This window comes from Phalacrocorax aristotelis, chromosome 2 (genome assembly GCF_949628215.1).
Source record: "Phalacrocorax aristotelis chromosome 2, bGulAri2.1, whole genome shotgun sequence".
Classification (NCBI taxonomy): Eukaryota; Metazoa; Chordata; class Aves; order Suliformes; family Phalacrocoracidae; genus Phalacrocorax; species Phalacrocorax aristotelis.
The window spans coordinates 97270734-97287415 of record NC_134277.1 but is presented as its reverse complement, the minus strand read 5'-3'; the positions used below and the strand labels follow the sequence as shown (position 1 = coordinate 97287415).

General features: G+C 39.8%; 1 protein-coding gene across 2 annotated transcripts in view; it reads right to left on the bottom strand.

The window, feature by feature from the left end:
- LOC142053177 (poly(rC)-binding protein 3-like) overlaps positions 1-16682 on the bottom strand; it is a 429523-nt gene that overhangs the window by 174751 nt on the left and 238090 nt on the right. Inside the window, exon 2 of one of the 2 annotated variants that reach the window (XM_075084443.1) lies at positions 13200-13299. The gene's annotated coding sequence lies outside the window, so the exon portion shown is untranslated. Of the gene's footprint in view, positions 1-4889; positions 4914-13199; positions 13300-16682 lie in introns of those variants that run through there. The other variant, XM_075084436.1, reaches the window with a different exon arrangement.

Sequence of the window (16682 nt, the reverse complement as noted above, 5' to 3'; positions counted from 1 at the left end):
TGTTATCTTCTTCATATACTTCTAGAGGAATTGTCAGGGATTTCCTGGCAAATTACCAAACTGAACTCTTCAAATTCCTTAGGCCTTTCCATAGCTGAGATTATGGAGCATTACTTATCTGCTGTCAGGTTAATCTCTGTGATCTGCTGAAAGCACCTCCTAATAAACTTTTATGTCTCTAACTGGTTCACTTAGAGAGCACACTGTAGTCTAAAACAAACTTTTGTACCAAAGGTTTGACATATCCTCATTGATCTCTGTTTACTTAAATAAATTAACAACCAATTAATCTGAAGTAAAAGAAAACCAACCTCAAAATGCTAGCATAGGCCAGTTTTAGTCTTTAGAAGGGGGAAAAAGATGAATGAATGTTTAGATATCAGTGTGAACAAAAAATATTTGCATGTCAGTATACATATTGTTGCATGCTTTGCATCACACCTGAATGCAAGTCTGCTGGAGAAAACCATGCTACAGCCACTTCTCCTGCCTTCTTTTGTGTTTAAAGTGCTTAAGACTTGGGGAATAGCAAACACTCACTTTGCACACAATATTACACTGATTTGACGACATTACTCCTCCCTATTTTCCACACTCTGCCCCATAGCTGTGCCAGCAGAAGTGGTCATGTGAACACTCTCTAAAATGCTCAAGGCAAAATCAGCCAGTTTATTTTAAGTAGTATGAACTGTGGATCTGGCCTGGCCTGGCTGAGTTTGCAAGTTTCACGCTAAGGAGCAATCACGCGAGCCACTGTATTAGCAAAACCGCAGGGGCAGCACTGCCAGCTGGCGAGTGGCAGTGACAGTAGGAAGCAGAAATGTCTTTGAGCAGAACAGCTGGAGCCTAGACTATGCCATCCCTCTGCAGCTGTAAAACTTCTGTCTCAGTGTCCCTTAGGTGTGGGAAAGACCAACCCCAAAATAAAACAGATGTGACTGTGAAACTTTCTGTTAGTAGCTGTAAAAAAAAAAGTTACAATATGTTACTTCTATCCACTTGATATAACCTATACTTGAAAAAAAAACACCCAGATAGTAAATCAGCAAACTCTTGTAAGTACAGAGAGGAAAAATTTGTTATACTTAATCCTCAAATAAACAAACTACACTTTTCTGTGGTGTAAGTGCACCAACTTAGATTTTCTCCTAGCTTTTGGCCTTAAAAATGCTCCAGACTCATAAAAACTTCAAATATAAAAAGCTAAATTTATCCTTAAATGTACTGGCAAAGGTTTTGAGCAAAGATTTGGTTCAGAGAAGACACCATTACTAGTACTTAACCTTAAACATGTCTATGTAGAGTTTGTAGGCTAAAGCATCAAGAAAATAACATGTTTTAAAATCCAGTGGTAGTTTGATGGACACTTTTTTCTGGCCTGAATGAACTGAAGCAGTTCCCTTCTATATGATACATGTTCAGTTGCATCAGAGCAATGATCTGGGGGCTACACTGCAAATCAGATGAGCACGTTGCTCTGCTTTATAAAGGACCTTGAGATGAAGAGAAAGGAGATGGGTAATTTTCCAGGGTTGCTAACCCAGGTCAGTGTTCAGTCCTACAAAAAATTATACCAGCACAGTGGGAAGAAAAGAGGCAGAGACAGGTGGCAGGTTGTGGACAGGAGTGGGAGCTACTTAAAGTCAACTTCGCCACGACTAAAACCCATGGAAATCTAAACTGGTGTTAAGCATGAGTTCTGCACCCCATACAGAACTATCAACTAACATTTAATAACTTATATTAATACTAATATACACATAAATTAGTAAATGTTTAGTCAAATATTAAACATACTAAATAAATAATATTATAGACCCTGATCTAATAGTCCTTTAGAAATGTAATCAAGTAAAACTAAAGTTCATGTATGTATTACATATTTGTATTTTAACACCTTTAAGAACTTCACCTAAAAATATAGTATGAATACGTATGCAGGAAAACAGTCACTTATGATTCAATGTGATTCATTTGTTGCATTTGGAAGGAACTGTAGGATGGCATCATGGATGTGTATTTTCCTCTCATTCTGTTAGATACACAATAAAGCTTTCAGAATATTAATGTCACAACCAAAACTCTATAGGAAGCAAAAAAATAGCTGAAAATCACAGAAGTCTGCTTTCTAAGGCCTGCCTCCAAGCCCAGACACAACCATTAGCACAGAAGCTGCACTTACTGTACAGATATGGATTATGGACTTCAAACAACGGCTGCCAAAACACACATTTAATGAAGATAAAGTAACAGAGCGCTGGAGAGTATCAGCTAGTAAACTTCTCAGGATTACTCATGAAAGACATCATTCTTTAGTGTAAATAATACACAAACATGCAGTGCCAGCCAAAAGCCATGTTAATCTAACATTGAATTGGAGGCAATTTTAACTTCTGGACTTCATATTGATGCTGAGAGTAGCTCTCCCCACTCTTGGTACTACGCCAGAATAGGAGCAGAGGGCAAGGTTAGGAGCACCTGGAGTTTCCTAGGCTGCACCACATCTTGGGTTTGTATATTAAAAGTATATGACACCCCTTCAGAGAGTGTATGTGGCTTATTAGGGCATAAAGGTCAGAGAAACCAAGAGTGATCACCTCAAGGGCCAGCCCCCCGTAAGGTGACATGGTGTCATGAGAAATGATGCTCTAAAGGATGGTCCTTCTCACCAATAGCATAATGCCTACTGTAGGGGTCGTGATTGTGGCTGCAATGCTTTAAGTGTGATTATTTAAAGACAACCGAGTCTGACCTAAAGAAGGACTTACATGCTTGAAACTTGCCTGCTTCTCCCAACTGTTTTGGTCAGCGGAAGAAAGGACAGTGCCCCTCCCCTGCAAACCCACCTCTCTTACCTTGTAGGCATTTAAAATTAAAAGCATCAGTTTGAAGCCAAGAAAAATCTGTTCTCATATAAAAGGAAAAATTACATGCAAACTTATTCAAGACATTGAATTATGAATGAATATGAGAAAACTATGAACTGTAATTAAAGTTGCACCTCTTATTATTTTCCAGAGCAAAACATATATTAGATGAGTGGCTGTATTTAATTCTTTAAGCAAAGCTGTAGGATTGGATCTTTGGGTCTCAGCTTTATTCAGAGAAATATGAAATTCTGCAAGGGTTAAAAGCTATATGAAGTTGCTGTTACATTGCATAACTACTGATCTGGCTTTACTTGGAAGTGCAGATGCAACAGACTGAAATGCTGTCTCTGATCACTCAGTGGGCAGTACTGAAGAATAGTGCAGAAAAAGAGATGTGTCCCAGCCAAATGCAGAGGAGCTGCTGTACTCATTTTATAGATTAATATGACATTTGGACAAAATTTTTAATGACAGAAGCAATAACTGAAAGAGTTGCAGGCAGTATTATCTATGAGAAAACATTGTGGAAATCTTTTTAGCTTTTGTTTTACCGAATAACAGTTTAACAAAGAAGCCTTGTAATATTTCATTTTGTTCCCAAGTATTTAATGACAAGCACGGCTCCAGAAGATGTCTCTTACTATCCTTCTGGACTCTGATTTCTCATGCAGAATGAGTGTATCGAGGTTTTAGTATTAAATAGTTTACTCACAGCACCTTCATTCAGATTCACATGCTAGTTTTCCTCCTTCATAAAAATGTATTTTTGGATACATGGCTGAAGAGGCAATCCACAAAGTTGCCTTCTGAATGCAGCAGCTGAGCGCAACACACAATCCCAGAGTTATCCCTCTCGGTACGTCCAGAGGAACGCATGGGTAACACTCTGCACCTCGTTCTGAGCATAATGGGAAATACCATCCATGCCAGCAAGGCTGGAAAAACCTTTTTCCTGATTGGCTGCTCAACCCAAACTGCCTGGCAGAGGTTCGAAATATGCAATACAGGGAAGTGATATTCTGTGGCATTCATTCAATTTACCTGCACTACACTCCAGGGAGCAATGCTATTAAACAACAGCTCCAGCGGGTCAATAAAGTTAACTTAATTAAATTGCTTTCCCTCCCACTCTTCCAACTAGCAAGATTTAGGGCAGAGGGACACAGTGCTGCTTGTAAATAAAAGGATGATTTAGCTAATCATTTGCTGAAGAAAGACATATTTTTGTCAATAATTCTATACACAAAGCAGAGAGCTAGTTTAAATTAAAACAATCATGTAGGATAAAAGGAGCGACAATACCTACTAATGAATGGCCATTAATATTTTTCAAGTAGTGTCAATTAAATCCACTACTTCAAAGTTAAATCTCAGAGATTGCATTTTTTGCTCCATAAAACTGAAATTACAATTGCTTGAGTGTAATGTTATAAAACATACTATCATTATTAGAGGCATAATGAATATACATTCTTAATTTGCCGAGGACTGATCTAGTCCCTTTCTCGTCATTTTGATATGTACACTCTCACTGCCTTACAAGAGTTATGTTTTAGGAGTCTCTAGTCTGCCCTTTTCTATGGCAGTACAGAAAAAATATCACCAATAACTAAGGATAACAAGCATTACAGTTAAGCCAATGTTTACAGATTATTTGCAACCTTATACTTTCAAAGCCTCACCTGGAAACCTCTGAGGCTGTGTGTCTGTTTGAGGCTAGACACTTTGAAAAGCTAAAATTAAACTAATGTAGCTGTTTCACAAAATGATATTCAGGTTTTCTTATTCCTTTTTCTTCAGAAGCTCAAATACTTGCTCACTCGGAATACAGACCTGCATTTTGGCAGGAGGTGCCCTGATGATACAAGGGCACCCTGTGCTCTGTATCTCGAGTGTTTCCAGCTTTTCCCCTGAATCTCCCTTCACATACGCTGTGCAAAAGCATGCCAAGCACTGGCAGCTAGACTCTCTAAAGATTTCTTCTGTGCTGTTTATAATCCATTCCCTCTGAGCTTTTACCTGCAAGTAAATGGGTCTTTTTCGTTTCTTTTCTTCAAATATCTTTACTGTTTCTGATGAATAGCAAGATCTTGGAGCTGGTCTGAGTTCTTACAAGGAAGTGAAGAAAGAGGGATGCTTGTAAAGGCACGTAGGCACAGTTTAATTTAGGAAGTATGAAAATACACTAGAAGGCAGAAAAAAAGGTCCCTTTATGTCCTCATAGCCAGTTCTTGCAGTACAGACGGTCTCTCTGTAAACCTGTCTGCCTTGGGGTCTGAGACTGTTCTTTCCTCCTAGAGCCCAAATCCTCCTCCAGTGTTGGGTTCTACTCTGACTCCATCCATCTGGTGCAAGTCAAGGTGTCTGATCCCAAACCAGTGAAATCACCAAGCTGAGTATAGCCTTACAATAGAGGCCTTTTACTACTTTTCATACTGTTTGTTTTGTCTCCAATTTCTTCACATCACAAGCTGGAATGGCAACAGCGTTACTGCACGTCCTCTCCCAGTATTGAAGAAAGAAGCCCAGGGAGAGCGTTACTCACACAGATCTGAATGTCACTCCATAAGAACTCCCACTGAATACACTAAAACAAAACTAAGATTAAACATGTTATTTACTGTGATTAGGAGTGTCAGAATTCAGTTGGAATGAATAGCCATTTGACTGCTTCATATTCCAGGATGTGTAACTTCATCAATGCTTTGTCAAAGTCGAGAGTTCACAATGAAAAATGCATATACAAATACAATCATTAAATAACTAGGCTGAGAAATTTAATATAAAACTAAAAATCACCTATCTGGGGAACTATCTGTCAAAGAGACTGAATTAATTTAAATTAATGGCACGATGCAGTGGGAAGGTGGTCAGGACACTGAGCACTGTAGGGTCAGAGCCAGGAGGTTTGGTGGGATTGCCCGTCCCCCTCCTTGCACATTTTCTGCAGCACCCCGAGTGATGCACTTGACCTCCAGGAGGGGAGGGTGATGCTCAGCTGCTCCCAGTGCACCTTCCTGCTGACAGATTTCAGCCTCAGAGAAAGAGAGCTCTATTCACAGCATCCAGAGGTGTCAGGAAGGGGAGGGAGGACTATCCTGTAGGACAGCAGTGACCTTTTGGCTAGGACTGAATACACTGAATAAGACCCTTCTGGAAGTAGAAAGGCAAAGAAAAGGGAAGTTTCTATTGTAAAACAAATAGCATTGAAATGGAAATCTTCTCTTTTTAAAACCAGTTTAACTCCATATGGCAGCATAAAATAATTCCAAATTATAGCAATTATATTCCCATATTTTCTTTTCCTTTTTTTCCCCCTCAATTCCCCAAGCCTGATGAAGTTGATAGGCCAGGAGACAGATGCTGTGCTCTTTTATTGCAATATATAAATCTCAGTGAATAGTAAGAAAACTACAGCCATTAGTGAAAAGAAAGAAAGAGAAAAAAAATTAGGAGGACAGTTTTCTTAGAATAATTAAATGGCTTGGTTCCTTCCAAGTGAACTGTACTTCTGGCTCTTTGCTTATTTGTACCCTGACAAGACAGGCAAAGAATGTGTCCATATCTGCCTAATAAGCATTGTTATCTTTTAACTAGTTATTAGTACTATGATATATAAATTATGTTCATGTTGAGCTACATCGGACATAAGAGCCAAACCTGTTCTTAAGCTGGACTGGGTCTGCCATGTTATATCAGAATGGGGGAATCATAATTTGGAAGTGGCACTCCTCCTTAAAAAGACACTAAACATTCGCTCTCTGCCCCAAATTCTTTGGGTTGCCTGGAATTTGCAGCCCTTTGCCAGAGCCCCAGGAGAAGCTGCTGGAGGGAGGGTGTCACAGACATACGCCATAGCCTGAGGGCTCCCAGCTGCAGCGACATCGTTTTCTTCTATTTTTAATGTTTTGGGTGATGCAGCGCTAGCCTATTCTGCAGCCAAAAGCCTGAGACAGACATGCTGTCCCTGCAGACCCTCCTAGGCCAGGCTCCTGCACTCACTGCAAGGGCTGCTGCTGGGCATCCACGATTTGTGCCTGCAGGAGGAGGCTGGGGGGACCCAAATCTTGAAGGCTCAGCTCCCTCTGCCTGCTGGGGAGCAGCAGGAGCAGCAGCCTCTCTGTACAGTGTAAGGAGCAGAGACCACTCGCTTCACTTACAGGAATGAGTACAGAAGTTGTCAGTGGCCCTGCCTACCTTTAGGCACTTAACCAAAGCTTGTAATTCAGGAGAACAGTTGCTTTTGGCCGACAACAGAGAGAAACAGATGCCTCGGAAGGCCCACTCAGACCTTAAACAGACCAGGGTCCCTTGAGGTCTTGCCCTCCCAGTACTCTTTCTCTATGTTAACTGGAAGAGCCTGAGGTGATGATACCTCTGATCTTAGGACTCTCAGTTGGATGCCAGAAGTTAAGACAGATGTGGGTCCATGGGATCTTTGAGGAATGAGAGAGAGTGAGGATGAGAACAGTGGGAGAGCATCTGACACCCCAGCAGGATCTGCCCACTCATCCTCTATCACCCTAAGCACCCCTGTAAAGGGTCCCCTTTGCCAGGACCCTTGTGTAGCTGCAGCTCAGGCTGTTTCACTTGCCCCAGCTAGCAGCTTTGGGGAGTGCTTGGTCCCCTGCACTGAAGTACTACCTGGCCACAGCAAAAGTGCTGACCTGGATCAGGCCTGGGGCCATAGACACATTTCTGGGGAGGAAGGCAGCACTGCAAAGAGCTTTCCACCTCCGCAGGCAGAAAGGTGCTGCCTAGAGGTTCAGCACTGAGTGTAAGCGGCAAAGACAGGCAGTACCTGCTCTGGAGCAGTCTCTGAGGGGAAAGGTAACCCCCGAATATAATTTTAACACACCTGAACTAGGGGGAATTTCTGCTTTTTTTGTGTCTAGTCCCACTGGCATTTTTTGCCTGATTAGAGGCTCCCTAAAACTGAATTCCTCATTCAGCTGTCCCCTCTGCTGTCCCTCCAACCAGGTGACTGTGACCTTTCATTTTTACTAACACATTCACCTGCAAAACTCTGACTTAGCAAAAACAGGTGTCACAGGTGCTCAGCATCACCCATGGCTGAGATGTTTATTTGTTATACCTGTCAGCCCAGTCAATGGATGCTCTATCACACTGTGGGCAAGCATATTCCTCCCTGTCAGCGTCAGAAGCATATTTATCTATTCAGCAATGCTCTATGCTGAGCAACTATCATGCTGTGGGGAGAGAAGGCTGAGATCAGCACCATTTGTCTACATAATTGCACTTGTTACTGGACAATTGTTGGGTCAGGGGCTAATGTTTTTTATTTATAGTCTTTCCACATTCATGTGAATTTTCATGTGCCTCTTCCTATAACAAAGATTGTGATGCTGTTTGGTTTCATACTGCAGAAAGTCTGCTAGAAATCTGAGAAAAATATCTGAAAGTAAATTCATTACACTTGACTGAACAGAATTTTACATTAGGGAGCTGGAGAGGTGCCTCAGATTCAACGTGCATTTCTAGGAAAAAAAGACAGATCACGTACTGTCTAGCTTCTTTTTTTCTTCATATTGTGTAACTTCTATTTCTAGGAAAATATACTGAATTCTGCTAACAGTATACATGGAATTATATATATGGAAGATGAAGATCTATACATTGTCAAGGTTAGCTTTCGTTGAGCCCTTTATTAACAACACTACCAGACAGAACTCAAAAATGCTTTCCTGGATACTACCTTGTCTTTAAAACCTGAAACAAAAAATATATGTCCCCCTTATATCTCAGTGTCCATATAATCTGGTTCTGAAATTCCCTAAATGAGAAAAAAATATTTGCTTTCTTTATCATAAGAATTCTGTTTACTTTCACAGAGATAATGCATAGTATTTTGCCTTTTTGTTATGCTTATTAAATAAACAAATCAACGTCTAAGTATAACACACTTTCCTTAGGCAAGCCACTATTTTACTTTTTTAATACCTCAAGGGTTTCCAAATAATCATGCAAAGTAGAGTTGCTTCCTTCATTTCCGTTGTCCTGCAGGCACACTGGATAGAAAATCATGCATAATTTTTTTAATATAAGACTGGATTTTGCTCAAACTGTTTTTTTAACTAGATGCATTTTTGTCAGATTAAATTTATTTTTATTTAAAAGTAAGACAATTTAAAATTAGACATGAAATTTTAACAAGGTTCTGCCAAACTTCCTAAATTCCGTAAGTTGATTTACATTAAATAACATGCAGTATTCAAGTATTACATATCTATTGATAAAGATTTGCTGACCATTAAACCACTGAGCTGGGAGAGTTTGAGTGACTGGAGATGCCATGGTTTTAGCTGGGATAGAGTTCATTTTCTTCACTGTAGCTGGCATAGTGCTGTGGTTTGGACTTAGTACGAGAATAATGTTGATAACACACCAATGTTTTAGTTGTTGCTAAGCAGTGCTTGCACTAGTCAAGGACTTTTCCAGCCTCCCATGTTCTGCCAGGTTCACAAGAACCCGGGAGGGGAGGGGGCACAGCCAAGAGAGCTGACCCAAACTGACCAAAGAGATATTCCATACCATATGACGTCATGCCCAGTATATTAAATGGGGGGAGCTGGCCAGGTGAAGCAGCGATCATGGCTCGGGGACCAGCAGCATCAGTCAGCGGGTGATGAGCGGCTGCATCACTTGTGGTTTGTTTTTTTCCCTACTCCTGAGGTTTTGCCTCTCTCTGTCTCTCGTTATTTTCCTTTTCATTATATTATTGTTACTCTTACTCTTACTGTTTTACTTTAGTTATTAAACTGTTCTTATCTCAACTCATGAGTTTTCTTACTTTGGCCCTTCCGATTCTCTCCCCCATCCCACTGGGGTGGGGAGAGAGAGTGAGCAGCTGATCAGTGCTTAGTTTAGTTTAGCCCCAGTGCTCAGCAGACTGGGGCTAAACCACGACAGGAGAAAATGGTCTCTGACGAAGTGTTCAGTCCAAGTTTAATAGCTGTCTTTTCCTCTGCAGGTGCAGAGGATGCATTTTCTTCACTTTATTCAAGTTTTCTCTGTTTGATATCTGCTTCATGCAAAGCTATCCTTAGAGCTGATAAAGACAGAAAGTCCTATTTTCTACTGTAGGTAAAAGCTCCATGGCAGAAGCTGAAATCTCCTAATTCTAAAATCTTGCAGGACACAGTAAACAGAAATTAAGACATGGTTCTGGTACTTAGTTAATTTGACTAATAAATCAGCTTAATGTAAGTAATAAGTAAAACAAATAAACATATAGTAAATGTGAAATGCCATTCATTGGTTTCTAAGATAAGAAAAAGTAAAATTCAGGAATCTGTATAAATATATCAGGCACTTTTCTATAAACCCCTACATGTAACTTAGTATAGCTCCAACTTTACAAACAGAAATACCTAATGTAAACAAAGTAGCAGTCAAAATAATCTGGTGTGTGATATTCTCACAACAGTGGAACAGGACTGACTATAGTGATCAAGGACTTTTGTCCCATCACCATTTTGACCACAGGAATTATGCTGCCAGTCAACAATACTGTAAGCAAGGAGAATATGATGTAAAAGGAAATTACCCACTCTTATTTGGGTAATAACATACTTCACAGCCTAGATTATCAAACAAGTGAGGTCACCCACCTTATTATTTACTGCTACACTGTGGCAGAAAACCAAAATACTTTATTGATACCAACTGAGAAGAACCAACCCTTTTCCAGGAAACAGATTAAAATGTAAAAGCACAAAAGAAAGACAGAGTGATGATTTCAATTAAGTTCCTTGCTTGTTTTTTCCCATGGTAAGACCATCAAATCAGCTCTCGGCTTCTTTTAAAAAAGCCAAAGCAGACCGAGCTCTTTGAATCTGTTGCAGACATTTTCTTCAGTGTACTAATGATTTCTGTGGTCCTCTTCTGACCCCCTCTGAATTTTTTCAACACTCTTTCTTAAAGCAGGGGCACCAAAACACTGTCTTCTAACATCAGTCTCACCGAAGCCAGACTTATGACTAAAGCAACGATCTCTGTTCTATGTAATCAATTTTCTCACTCGAGTTGCTTATCTGCTGTGATTCCTGAAATATTTCCCACAAAGGTTAGGAATCCTTAGAATACAATTCCTCTTTCTCTCAATGAAGCTAGTATTCTGTGGCCTTAAATTCAGTATTTCGCTTTATATGGATGGACTGGCGTTACCAAGCAACCCAGGCTGCTTGCTATAGCAAGTGGCCTGGACTCTTTGTATCATTTGCAAATTTCATTGACAGTGATATTCTGTCAGCTTCCAGGTTGCCTGAAAAATACTGAAAACCTATGTCTAATTGTGAACCTTGTTGAAACCTGCTACAAATGCCTTCCCTCAATAACAACTCCTCATGCCAAGTATTTTCTGTGATGCTCATTTAGCATGTGCTCTATTGACATTGTGTACAGTTAATTTTTTATCAGAACCCTGAATAGTGTGAGGTAAACTCTAATCAATACTTTGCCTGGGAATATTGTAGATCCAAGGTAGCTGAAAGGTACTGTAATTAGACATGAGGGATTTGGGTTGAAACACTACTTAATAGAAGAGGGAATTGACCTTGTGACTATTACAATTCTTTACTACAAAATAAAAGAAGATATGACCACCTCTACTTCTACCTATGTTGTGAACCTGCTACCCTTCTCCTTTGCTTTCGTAACATCTGCCTCAAAACACAATGTTGTTAGTTAAAATCAATTGATCTGCCCAAATCCAAATGGGCAGGTCTTTCCCCTTCCACCATCTCAAAATGAAACCCTTCCTTTTCTCCATTCAGATTGACTCACTATTTATTTCCTAGGTTGATGAAGTGATAAACCAGTGTTGTACACAGTCCTGATATGCTTATTGCCACAGAGATCCAGTAATTCAATTATTAGGCCTGGATTCATTGTGTCAAATAGTCTCAGCTTCCTCACGGTCTGCCTTCAATGGTTAGCAGGACAGAGCTTCAAAACTGCATCTTGGAGACAAATCCAAGAAGAATTGAAGCTGTTTGCTCTAGCCTGTCTTTGCTTTTAGTAAAATCCAAGTGAATGGTCAATTAAGTAGGTACAGAAACTCATATTTTTATACACATCTCTGACACAATATGGACCAGATAGGAAAGTGAACCACACAGAAGTGCAGATAATTAGAAGAGCTGAGCCAGCCTGTAACCAGACAATGAGTTTCATAAAGTCTGTTACATATACTGAAGGGGAGTATATTCCAAAAAGAAACAAATATATAGCAATTTACAGCTATTTATATTATATGGAAGGAAAAAATCTGGTTTTCCCTTTCTGTAAAATCTCTGCTGTTTTTGAGACATGCCGTTGTATTTGTCTCAGAGTTTTTGTCTTGGGCTTCACTCAGATTGGGAGTAACAACTTGTAGGTTACTTTAAAAAGCTTTAAAATCTTTGAAAAGGGGTTTTCTCTTGTTGCTTTAGAATTGAAGCCAAGGGTCAGACAAGCTCCTCTTCCCATTTCCCAGTATAGACCCAATGGAGTCCAGGAAATCTAACAATAGTGGGAGAAGAATAAAGTCTGAAGACCTTTTTCAAGTCTCAAGTTACCCATTTTACATCAGTTTACCTTTGGGGTAGCATGGCATGATGTATCAAGCCTGCACGGGCGTGAAAAGGTTTAAAGGCAAAGGTCTACTTTTGGGGGAATGCAGGGGAATTTGAGAAAGACAGTACAGAGTCGCTAGGAGAAAGTGAGTCAGGTATTGCTGCAATATAAATAAACATAGTTATGGAAACAAATTTTATAGAAAGGTTACTCTAGTGTAACCTGTTGTACTAGGAGGACTGCACTGTATAAGGTACTGATTTAGATGCAGTGTTAGCAAACTCCTGATGCAATACAAGGCTGAGACTAAGCAGCTCAACCTTTCAAAGAGTAGGACATGCAGAGGGAGCATAGGAGACTAAATGGGCAAAGGTGGTGAAGAAGGGCCCAAATGCAAATGGATAAGCATTTCCAGACCCAGATACCACACAATTCTAGTGGCAGAAAAAAGGTTTTAACCATTTATCCTTTTACCAGGGAAAAGCCACCAAACATCCAGCGATATGACTACAGTCCCACTGGCATTACAAGTTGGAACAATCCGGTGACCTGGTACTTTATCTCAATTATATCTGTAATACTGATAGGTTTCATTCTGGTTGGGAAAGATTAAGATCACTTTCATACTATTGAATTTGCACTCATATTCACTTGGCCCAGAAAATGAATATGGCAGTCTGTATGATAAATACAAGTATAAGATACAAGTAAGAAGTATAGGGGAGAAAATAAAACTGAGAATGAAGAACTTACTTGTCAGAAGACCAGTAGTACTTAAAAAACTGCTGTTGTTGGTCAGTATTTGCAGTCACTCACGGTCTCAAGGAAGAAATCTATAGGTGTTGAGTATGCTCTGAAAAGAAGAATCAAGGACTTAGTGATTATATCACCTATCAAATACTAAAACAAAACTTGTTTTAAATAACTTGCTTTCCTATTATATAGGGTTATTAATTCATAAAATATTTTTTTATTCCACCACTGAACCTGTGCAGAGAGTTTATGGGTTTCTACCAGTTGAACTGCTCAGATCAAGCTTCCTGGAATGCAGAGGGAATCAAAACAACAAGAAGAGTATTATTCTCTTGCATACTGACATTTCTACACTGTTCCAGTTGTGAGAGAATAGTGAAAATGAAAGAGGCTCCGCTCCTTTCTGGTTTAATAAACCAATATACAGAGTAAATGAGTTTCCAAAACAGACACATAAAATCATATCCCTAAATGTCTTTCAAACAATTGACTAGAGTTCATTGGCTATCTTTTGGACTAGTTCATGTATTTTATTCCTTAGAATCATAGAATCATAGGGAAGCCATATGTCTAAAGGCTAAAGTCACTTGGCTTAGTCTGGAGGAGGCTGAGGCAAGACCTCATTGTGGTCTTCAGCTTCCTCACAAGGGGAGGAGGAGGGGCAGGCGCTGATCTCTTCCCTCTGGTGACCAGTGACAGGACCCGAGGGAATGGCAGGAAGATGTGCCAGGGGAGGATTAGGTTGGATATTAGGAAAAGGGTCTTCCCCCAGAGGGTGGTGGAGCACTGGAACAGGCTCCCCAGGGAGGCAGTCACGGCGCCAAGCCTGAGAATATTCAGGAAGCACTCGGACAACGCCCTCAGAGATATGGTGTGAATTTGGGGTTGTCCTGTGCAGGGACAGGAGTTGGGCTTGATAATCCTTGTGGTTCCCTTCCATTTCAGGACATTCTATGGTTCTATGATTCTATGATTTGGCCTCCTTATTTGTCATCTAATAGCTGAGGATGTCCCATTGTATTCACAATGTTACTCTGCATTTCAAGTCTAGCTTTGTAATTTCCAATTGTCCTTAATGGACAGGACAGTTGACTGAGTCAAGGAGCCATCTCAGCTCTCCAAATCAAAATGAAACTGAAAGACTGGGAGACGACCAGTGCTTCCATCTATTCAAACTATGGGGGGAGGAGGCAGAGGAGTTGGAATTAAGGATTGAAGTTGAGCCTGGGAAAAAGAAGAAATGGAGGGAAGGTGGTTTTAGTACTGTCTTTGTTTCTCACCACCCTATTCAATTTTTAAATGGCAATAACTTAAATTAATTTTCCCCAAGTGGACTCTGGGTTTTTTTGCCCATGATGGTAATCGGTGAGTTACCTCCTTGTCTTTATCTCAACCCATGAGATTTTCTATCTTATTTTCTCCCCCTGTTCTACTGAGAAGGGGAAGTGAGCGAGCAGCTGGATGGGGGTCTGGCTGCTTGCCAAGGTCAACCCACCACATCTATAAAATAAAGTTTCTGTTACTGATCTCTCCCAGACCAGTAGGACTGACACTGGAATGGAAAAAAAAAAAAGCCATATAAAGAAAACTCTGCCTATAAGGCATGGGAATAAACAGGACTAGTAAGGAACAGAAATCCTCTCAGAGAAAATTGTGTCAACAGGAAATCTTCAAAAACCCCTAGCTTCTGTACTGTCATGCAATCACAAATTTGGAAACAAGATCTTATAGTAATAAACAAAAAGTCAACTAACTCATACTCCATGGAAGGAGAGTGCTGAAAATCTCATTTAAAAAAGATCTCTGCTTGTGATAGGATACTGAGGTATTTTTTGCCCATTAAGAAATTTTTGACAACGATCATTGAAATGTAACATAGCAAGTGGTTTAAAGTCAGAGATGACACTGACTTGCAGTAATATATTTATTCTGTCAACGCTTCTTTTAGAAACAACTATTTTAAGTTCTTTCACAGCTAGATTTTAACAATCCTGAGGTGATTTATTTAATTCCAGATTTCATTAAGCTACTGAACTCCATCTTAGCAACCATTATGATGATAGTAATAACACATTTTGGCTATGAAAAAAATTGAAGCGCTATGCATGTCTATCTCATATTGAAGACTATGGGATGAAATCTTCTTTGAGTTAGTACAACAAAGGATTATGCATTTGTTTGGATTCCTTTGGGTTTGGTCAGGATATGCCTTACAGTGGCAAAATTAGCAAAACTGTCTTAGAAAAACCTAATTGAATGAACTCTTTCCTGAATGACTTTCTTGTTAGAATTAATGTTCTGTTAAAATAATCAACAACCCACCAAAAAGATGGGGTCCATGGGAAACATTCACATTGCCTCACATGCTTGTGAGAAACCTCTGGTATAAAAAACCCTAGAACAATATAAAATTGCCAGTAGAACTGAGAGAATATTAAATTCTGCCAACAATCATTCTGTTTACAGCCTAAAACACTCTTGTAATTTAGCTGTGTTTTCATGGCTAAATAACTAACGTCTCATGCCTGTACCCTGGGAAATCTATAAACAAACAGTGAAATTAACTGTTGGTTGGGAAAGAGAGCTTGGAAACAGCTTTATGAAAATGTCACCTAAATCCTCATCAGCTGTCAAAAAAGAAAATGGTATATTAGGAAATATTAGGAAAAGAACAGAAAATAGCAGAAGAAAACATGGTAATGCTGCCATAAAAATCCATTGCCCACCTAACATTTTGAATATTGAACACGTTCCCATCATCTTATCTCAAAAATGACAGGGTAGCAATAGAAGGATAAAGAAAGGGATGACAGGATGATCAAAGGTGTGTAATGGCTTCTGTACTATGAGAGAAAAAACAGCTTTAGGATTTTCATATTGGAAGAAGGACAACTGAGGGAAAGGACTGTGACAAGACACCAAAAAAATCGTGAACAGTACTGAGAAAGTGAATAAAGAATGCTTTTTCACTGTTTTCCGCAGTACAGGAAGCAGTCCCAATAAACAAGCACTTAGCAAGTTTAAAACATGAAAGCCAAGAAAGGATGCTTTCCACAAAGATCGTAATTAAATGGCGGAACTCATTGCCACAGGGTGCGGTGGATGCCACATACATGTGTTAACTTCAAAAAGCAATTCACTATGGTGATAAACGAATCGTCCACCAGTCAGTATTTCACACAAAGATGCACGATATAAGCCTTCAGCTTAAGAAGCACTAAAGAGTGCTGTGGGATGACACCAAGGGATGTTACCTTTTGGTCTGATTTAAATATAGATGTCACAATATCCTCATTCATTTTGCTCTTTCATTGCATCCTTGCTGATCTCTTGCAACATACAGATGTTAGAAAGCATGGTGTGCCTCCAGCTAGTGTGCAAGGAAGACTTTGAGGGCAGAAAATGCCCTGTTTCCCTCATCCTCCTGTGCAATTTCACATCCTAGGGTAATTAGAATAAGTGAAGGATTTATTTCTGGGGACT